Genomic DNA, 8702 nt, shown 5'->3' with positions numbered 1-8702 from the left:
TGGTCCAACACGACAGTCAAATAGGGGTTTTTCAGATTAAGTCGTTCAGAACTGATAGTTTGACCGTGAGTGGTGTCTTCGACGGAGCTTGATGAACTAGGAGGTTCATTTACCAAGAAACGGCACAGAAGAGGATATCGTTCAACATGTTAGACTTTCGATAGATATAGAGTTCTGGACGGGGCTCTTCGAGATTTATATGTCGTAGCAATGTCTGTGGAATATAAAAAGTAAAGAATATTCTGACAAACACAAAAGAAATGCAGCTTATCAATCGATATTTGAGAAGCTAAAGAAAAAGTGACCTGATGCAACGAAAGAAATGGTGAACAAGAAGATAAATAATAAATATAAGACCTTCATATCGATAAGAATTAAGGAAAATAGAGACATCATAAAAATCAGGAAGTATTGCATAAGACTTAGACATGTTATATATATATATATATATATATATATATATATATATATATATATATATATATATACATATTTTTTCTTATTCCTTTACATACTGAATTTTGTACAATTTTATATAATTACAATTTACCTGATGAGCGTAAACAAAATTAAATTACATAAAACTTTCATTCACCACAGGGATGTTGGATATTGAAGGCCGTAGCGTTTCTAGATCCTGGAGTAACGATAAGGTTTCAAAGTACCAGATTACTTAATATATATGTGTGTGTGTGTGTGTGTGTGTGTGTGGTGTTTGTGTGTGGTGTGTGTGTGTTGGTGTGTGGTGTGTGTGTGTGTTTGTGATAGTAATGTATGATATACAATACGTAGAGTTATCCTCTTAAAACAAACCAAAACATTGGTGCCTTGCTCAGGGCGTTTAATCAGTTATATTCCAAAGTAAAAGAAAAATAAGAAAATAAACGAAATAAGAATATATGCTAAAAAGCTCCTAAATTATATATGATGTAAAGGAGAACTGGAGACAATGTAATAGTAAAATCATAATGGGAGGTAATGAAACCTCCCTCACTCCCTTATAATTTTCTTATACGTACTTAGTGTTGATTGCGAAATAGTGTAGTGCAATTACTGGTTACACACAGACTTATTACCTTTTCACTTTTGTAATTTCCTACACTAATTTTATACACTACAAACTGGTATACTTGTAGAAGGATTAATTATTTTGAGTCTCTAAAAGCTGGCTTATTTTTTATCAAAGATACAAATATGTCAACATGAGTTTTATTTATCTTTGTTATGTAGTCTTTGCAGTGTTGTCTAAATAGCTTTAACCGTCTCCAGCACGACTCTTCCAAGGTCTTTGGGCGATATGGCCAATTTTACATCTTGGGAAGAGCAATCAGTCGCTATGAAGCGTAATGTGGCACTTGGCCTTTCATAGGGCGTTGTGGATTTCGTTATGCATGTGTCCTTTTCCATGACCATAATAATCTTTTCTAGAAGATTTAATGTTTCCTCGTTTATCCGTACGTAACCATAACAATCCCTGGGAGCTACCTGTATTTCCTTTAAAAGCAATAAATGTGAGATTTTCTTTCTTCAACAACCAATCATTGACCCAATATTCTTTTTCGTGGCTTTTTTTTTTAATTGTTATATTGGCTGCAACGGCACAGTCTGGGCATATATGGTTCATTATCAGATATTCCCTCCGCCCCGTCCGAACTGTGTGGCTGCCAACTTAAGACTGATTACTTTGTTCAGACCGGGCAGTAACGTGAGTTTGCAGTCATTTTTATGGAGTCTCCTCCCACTCAGTTCTCATCGTAAGACCAGATCGACTGTGAGTGGCCCGCCTTAGGGTAGCCCTGATAAGTCACTCTCGGTTACCACCATATCTGCTATAGAATAGTGACACAGGGATTTAAATTTTTAGGAAGCCCCGGCGGTCTCATGTGACCACAGAGGACATGATGGTGGATTAAATAAAAGCAATAGCTACATAAATGAGTCACTTTAATGGAGAATGTGAGAAATACAGCAGTACAGAGTACCTTCGGCGATGAACTTGCCGGTTACACTACTCAGACAAAAGCGGCGTCATGCCACGTATATCATAACACAAGAGTTATGGGTAAAAACAAATGACTGCACTCAAGCGTATAATCAACATTAACAATGCATCATAAATAAAAGTTTAATATTCTAACACCCCCTCATAAACTTTTATTCTCATCAATCTGCAAATTACTACACATCAAACAAATATACAGAGGTACCTCGATTACGAAAGGCTCAACTTACGAAAAACTCGAGATACGAAAGCCAATACGAAAAATTTAACGGCTCTACATACGACAATTTTCAAGATACGAAAGGGTTCTGAAAGTCCGAGATTCGCCTGGATAACAATTTTGAAACTCGCGCCGTGCGCCGCTATCTTAGTACTAGTAGACTCGCCACCATCCTCCTGCTCTCCCATTGGTTCCTGATGGTAGTCGCGGCCATGAGATCCTTCTCTCCTATTGGCCAGCGTCCCTCCCATCATGCATCTACTATGTACACGTGGTGGCGTGCCTCGGCCACTCGGTACCAGCATTGTTATATTACGCACGCGGTATTCGTTTTCGGGATCGTCAATGTGTATTTAAAAAAAAAAATTCTCATATCTTTTCACAGAAAATGGAAAAAGAAGAGTACCTCTTGAGTGACGACATATATGATATGATTGACCTAGATCTCTCTCGTGGGATAAGTGACCAAGATCTCTCACATGGGATAAGTGATCAAGGTCTCTCTCATGGGATAACTGGAAACTTTGCAAGGTTGGTAGAATCTCCACTCCCTGCTGAACAGAGGGTGTTGACCAATCATTTACAACATGCATACCAGTATAATCAAGGCAATTCAGTTTATGTTGAAGGTCAGCAGCCGAACATTCAGTACCCAAATCAGTTGCAGAGAGAGGATTTGGTTGAACAGGGTTTTGATGGACACCATGCCAACAGAGTCATGAGGTGCAAAAAAGAACCAAGTGATGAAAAACAGAAAGTTGAAATTCTGTATTAGAAAAAAAGAAACCTAATACAGTAAAAAAAAAAGTAAAAAAAAAGTTAAAAATCAAAAAAAGAAAAGAAAAAACGGCAGAAATTAAAGCCGCTTTTCATAAAGTGCAATCATTTGCAGAAGACACCCCACGAAAAGGCTCACACAGGAACATTGTAAAAAGTAGGCAGAAGCAATCTTCCTTGGATAGTTACGTATGTAATATTTTTTAAAGTGTATGTACATACATACGTATCTGCCGTTTGTCCTCCATCCTCCTCTGCCGCCACTTTCGGAGATAACCTCACTCGAAAGGAGCTTCCACATTTTACGTACAGTATATTTCTTGTTACCATGTACACTAATATACACTTTATTTACAGGTTATATTTTGCATTTTTTTATTAATTTAGATATTGAATGGTCCAAATTGTTGTAGTATTTCATTGTTTATAGGTCAATTTAGCTTTATTATGAAATTTACTAGGGTGTTTTTGGAGGGCTTGGAACAGGTTAGCCATTTTACATGTAACATGTGGTCCAAGATACGAAAACCTCATGATACAAAGGGCGCCTCGGAACGGATTAATTTCGTATCTCGAGGTACTACTGTATACATCATGATAATAAAAAAAAAAATACATAGCTATCAAAGATCAATATTACAAAACCATTAATGACACAAATTAAAATAAATCAACTTTGTTTTAGTTACTGGTTTTGAAAACATATCGGTTTTATTTTCACTTGAGGGGACATATGGCTGTTCTGGAATCGTCGGGCGTATTGTGGAGTGCAACACGCGCCAATGTGTCGGGAGAAATGCCGCGATTTCTGATGCAATACCTCGTCTAGATTCATCTAAGAACTTCCGGAAACTTCAGAGTGCCGTATAAATACGACGGTCAAAGCAGCAGAGAGAGTTCATAAAAGAGAGACTCCAGTTAGTCACAGAGAGTAAAGCCCCGTCCACACGATGGGCAAATGCCCGGCAGGCAGACAGTTCCCAATTCTCTGTTATGGTTTGGCCGATCACAGAGTGTTTGATGACGTCATAGAACGTTTAAGTATTACAAGAATTCAACGAAAAAAGGCTGATATATTCATTCCTGATCAAATTCTCAAGTTATTGGGCTGGTGTGGGGGAGGCTGGGGACAAAGGAATATGCCTGGAATAACCCACCGCCCTGGATGCCAAAATACTCTAGGAACACCTCTGGAACTTGGAGGGAGAAGGTGTGTTTTGAAAATGTCTTGAAATTCGTCAAAGCTTAATAATCAATATGTACTATTAGTGATAGTGATCAGATTAGTGACGATACTGATGATATTTAATGCAGAATAATCAACTCACTGGCGAGTTGTAGTACATGGGAAAAAAATGATAACCACATTCATGCCAATGAATAAAATTCAAAATAGTAGCTTTCGGTAGCGGTTCTGCTGCCTTCCTAAGCGGGAGAGAGAGTGTGTATGTGTGTATTTATGCAGTTAATATCAAAGAATTAAAAGAAAATTATTTAATAAATAGCACCCCTATGAATGATAGCCACGAGCCGCCACTGCCGTAAACGCGCTCTCTCTCTCCCTCTCTCTTCGTTTATTGGCCCCTGACTGAACTACTAATGTATTTAAAACTGCTCTCTCTCTCTCTCTCTCTCTCTCTCTCTCTCTCTCTCTCTCTCTTCGTTTATTGGCCCCTGACTGAACTACTTATATATTTAAAACTGATGTGATCTTTATACATTAGGTTAAAAGATAAAGAATCTTAACTGTTATTACGATTTAACTTCTCTGCAAACGAAACTAATACACTTTATCCACGTTGTTATCTTATCTTGTTCATCATCATTCTTTTTTTTTCATCCCCATGTTCGTCAAAACAGTGTTAAAGCGGAATAATGATTCTTCTAGGCATCCAGTGAAAGTCCGTGCAACTCTCCTCTCCCCACCCCCCACATCCCCCCTTCCATTGCTTCTCGCCCTCCCAGTCTCTTCCTTCCCACTTACCCAAGTTGACTGGGATCAGCCTACACATTAGTACTATCTTCTGCCTAGCTCCCCAGACGAGATGAGCTTCCTCTTACTTTCTAAAGCGGATCGACGTAAGTTGTAACAGCGTCAGGGTAATCAGTTTTTTAAACTAAAAGAAATTATAAAAAAGATGAAAACTCGGTGAGTTTTTCTTGATGCAGGGAGACGATGCGGGAAATAAAGATTAATGTTTACATGCGTACAGTCAAATACCCCCAAAAATATGTATGCATTAATGAAAGATAAGTCAAGATAAAATGCTGAATAACGTATAGAAAGAGCGTTGCTTATTCATCGGGTAATTTCAAAAGTTGCAAGTTTATAAAACAGGTAGAAAAAGGCAGACTATTTTGCTCTTGGGATTACCACAGAACCAAAACAAATAAAATGACTAAAATAATAATAATAGTCTTTACAATATCCCGTAATATATTTTGCAAAACGCTGTGGGAAGTAGACACAGGTAATTTTCTTTTGCAGCCGAATTTTAAAGATAATAGCATTCTTACGATGCAGAATGAAAAATTAAGGGCGGACCAATATACCGTATATTTTCATTCATAAAAGTAATCTTGATACTACGTAACATTGGAGGACGTGGCGGGGTCTTCATGGCTCAGTCGTCAGATTGCATTTTATGTCAGACGAATCAGGATTGCAGTTTTTATTGATGCCATTTGTGATGGGACTTTCTACAGAAACCCAGTTGCGTTAATACAGACAAAAATAGATTTCTCTCGACACCACGAAGCGTAACGTCAATGATAATAATAGTACTTTCTTGATAATCACATATGCCCGACGTTGCCTGCCACAGCTTTGACTGCCCTCTGCCCAGCGTCTGACCCAAGTCAAGTTCGCCTGCCTGTGTCTACTGCCCGCCTTAATTGGGCTGTTTGATCTGGTAACACTGTTTCAAAGCGAGAGAATTCCGGGCAAATCAGAGTGCCTGCCGGGCATTTGCCCGTCGTGTGGACGGGGCTTAAGAGCCACAGATCAGAATATCAGTGAGAGATCAGCAGCAGAGATCGTCAGTGAGAGACTAGAGACGAAGGAACCGATGAAGGATCAGGAGAAAAGTTGCTCGAGAGTTGGTTGGATACTGGTCTAGTCGTCTTCAGGAGTGGACTACTGTGTTATCTCGACGTCGAGCAGACTTCAGTGAAGAAAAGGTCCTGCTAGAGGTTTTGGGGAGTTCCTGTCTTAGGCTAAGGCTAAGGCCCCACCGGATCCGTCGCAGCGCGTCACGTGCGTCCAACACGGCTACGCGTTTTGTGCGTTTCGATCAACTGTCATAGTTCAAACACGAGTGGCCCCACACGGCGCATGAGCGTGCGTGGCGTCAGGTGCGTTACCGGACTAGACGCACAAGGAACAAAACATTTTGTTTTTAGCCGCACGTGGACGTGCGTCTCCGAGCTGGGGTCCGCATGAAAGAAGAAAATGTTTTACACATACAACACCTGCATTTGAACCACCTGCCCAACTTTAAGTTATAATCAAATGTGATGATTTGTGGTTATGATCCTTTATTATATTCTAATGGATACATTTATGTAAATATCTTTGTTTCAGAAGTTCCTGTATCAAAGTGTTCAGTTCACACACAATTCTACGTATCTTAATTTTTGTATTAAATAAAATAAAGTGCAATTTTAATTTCGAAATCAGTAATCCTTCCGTCAGAGTTACTACAAGTTTCTTACGTTGATACGGATCTTCTGTAATTGGTATCAAATTTTGATATTCGAGATATAATGCCCTCGTGAATTAAGTCAAAGGTTTTCGGCGGCATCCGACAATATTAAAAAAAAAAAAAAAAAAAAAAAAAAAAAACTTGTCTGGACGCTATCGTAACTTATGAAAGAGTTTTGCATATTCTCCACTCTTTCCTCATCTAAAGTTATGCCATAAGTCCAGATTTTCCTACTGTTCAACGCCTCTAATTTGGTTGACAGCACCGAGTCAGAGGAAAACCTCGCGCTCTCCCTTCATAACGGCAAGTACTGCTGAAGTTTGAATTGTCCGTCTTATAACCGTCACTCGTTTGTCTGGTTGGGCCACACTCGCAGAAGACGGAGACGCTTGTAGACGGATAGTCGTGTTGGACGCACGCGACGCGCCGCGACGGATTCGGTGGGGCCTTAGCCTTAGTAAGGCCCCACCGGATCCGTCGCGGCGGGTCGCGTGCGTGCAACACGGCTATCCGTCTACAAGCGTCTCCGTCTTCTGCGAGTGTGGCCCAACCAGACAAACGAGTGACGGTTATAAGACGGACAATTCAAACTTCACCAGTACTTGCCGTTATGAAGGGAGCACGCGAGGTTTTCCTCTGACTCGGTGCTGTCAACCAAATTAGAGGCGTTGAACAGTAGGAAAATCTGGACTTATGACATAACTTTAGATGAGGAAAGAGTGAATATGCAAAACTCTTTCATAAGTTACGATAGCGTCCAGACAAGTTTTTTAAAATATTGTCGGATGCCGCGGAAAAACCTTTGACTTAATTCACGAGGGCATTATATCTCGAATATCAAAATTTGATAACAATTACAGAAGATCCGTATCAACGTAAGAAACTTGTAGTAACTCTGAGGGAAGGATTACTGATTTCGAAATTAAAGTTGCACTTTATTTTATTTAATACAAAAATTAAGATACGTAGAATTGTGTGTGAACTGAACACTTTGATACAGGAACTTCTGAAACAAAGATATTTACATAAATGTATCCATTAGAATATAATAAAAAAAATACTTTAATCCTTTATCATAACCACAAATCATCACATTTGATTATAACTCAAAGTTGGGCTGGTGGTTCAAATGCAGGTTGTTGTAGGTCTACCACAATTTCTTCCTTCATGCGGACCCCAGCTCGGAGACGCACGTCCACGTGCGGCTAAAAACAAAATGTTTTGTTCCTTGTGCGTCTAGTCCGGTAACGCACCTGACGCCACGCACGCTCATGCGCCGTGTGGGGCCACTCGTGTTTGAACTATGACAGTTGATCGAAACGCACAAAACGCGTAGCCGTGTTGCACGCACGCGACGCGCCGCGACGGATTCGGTGGGGCCTTAGCCTTACAAGTAGACTATTTTCTGCAATACGGAGTCAAGGGACGTCTGCAATCACCGTTTTCCTTTTAAGAAGCCATCGCTTCGAATTCCCAAATTGACGAACAAGTATTTGAATTGCCTCACTGTTCCCCAAGTTCATGCAGTGTAAGATTCTATCTTTTTATGTAAATAGGAGATACCATCCTGCATTTACCTATGTTAATAAGCTTGTAAATAAACCTTTGTTGTGTTAGTGTTTCTTTCTATATTCGTATCCCCAGTTTCAACTGTTGGTGTTGAAGTATTTTTTTTTTTATTATTTCATATCGAACCTGAAGCGGACCTCATCTCAGAGCTTTCTCATTACTACTGGCAATGATCATATCATCAACCAAAACCAAAATAATTACATGAAAGTTATGTCTTTTATTGACATACACGCAATGATCACTTAATGACTGCTCAAAATGATTTTGAATTAAGAAATCATGGAGCATATTATTCCAATTTCTGCCTGATTGCTTTAAACCATACAGAGATTTATTCAGTTTCCAAACCAATTGTTCATTATTACTACGTTTCATTGTAACCTTCAGGCTGTTGAACAAATATTTCACAATCAATATCAGAATTAAG

Source organism: Macrobrachium nipponense, chromosome 6, assembly GCF_015104395.2.
Source record: "Macrobrachium nipponense isolate FS-2020 chromosome 6, ASM1510439v2, whole genome shotgun sequence".
Taxonomy (NCBI): Eukaryota; Metazoa; Arthropoda; class Malacostraca; order Decapoda; family Palaemonidae; genus Macrobrachium; species Macrobrachium nipponense.
Note: the sequence above shows the minus strand (reverse complement) of the source record.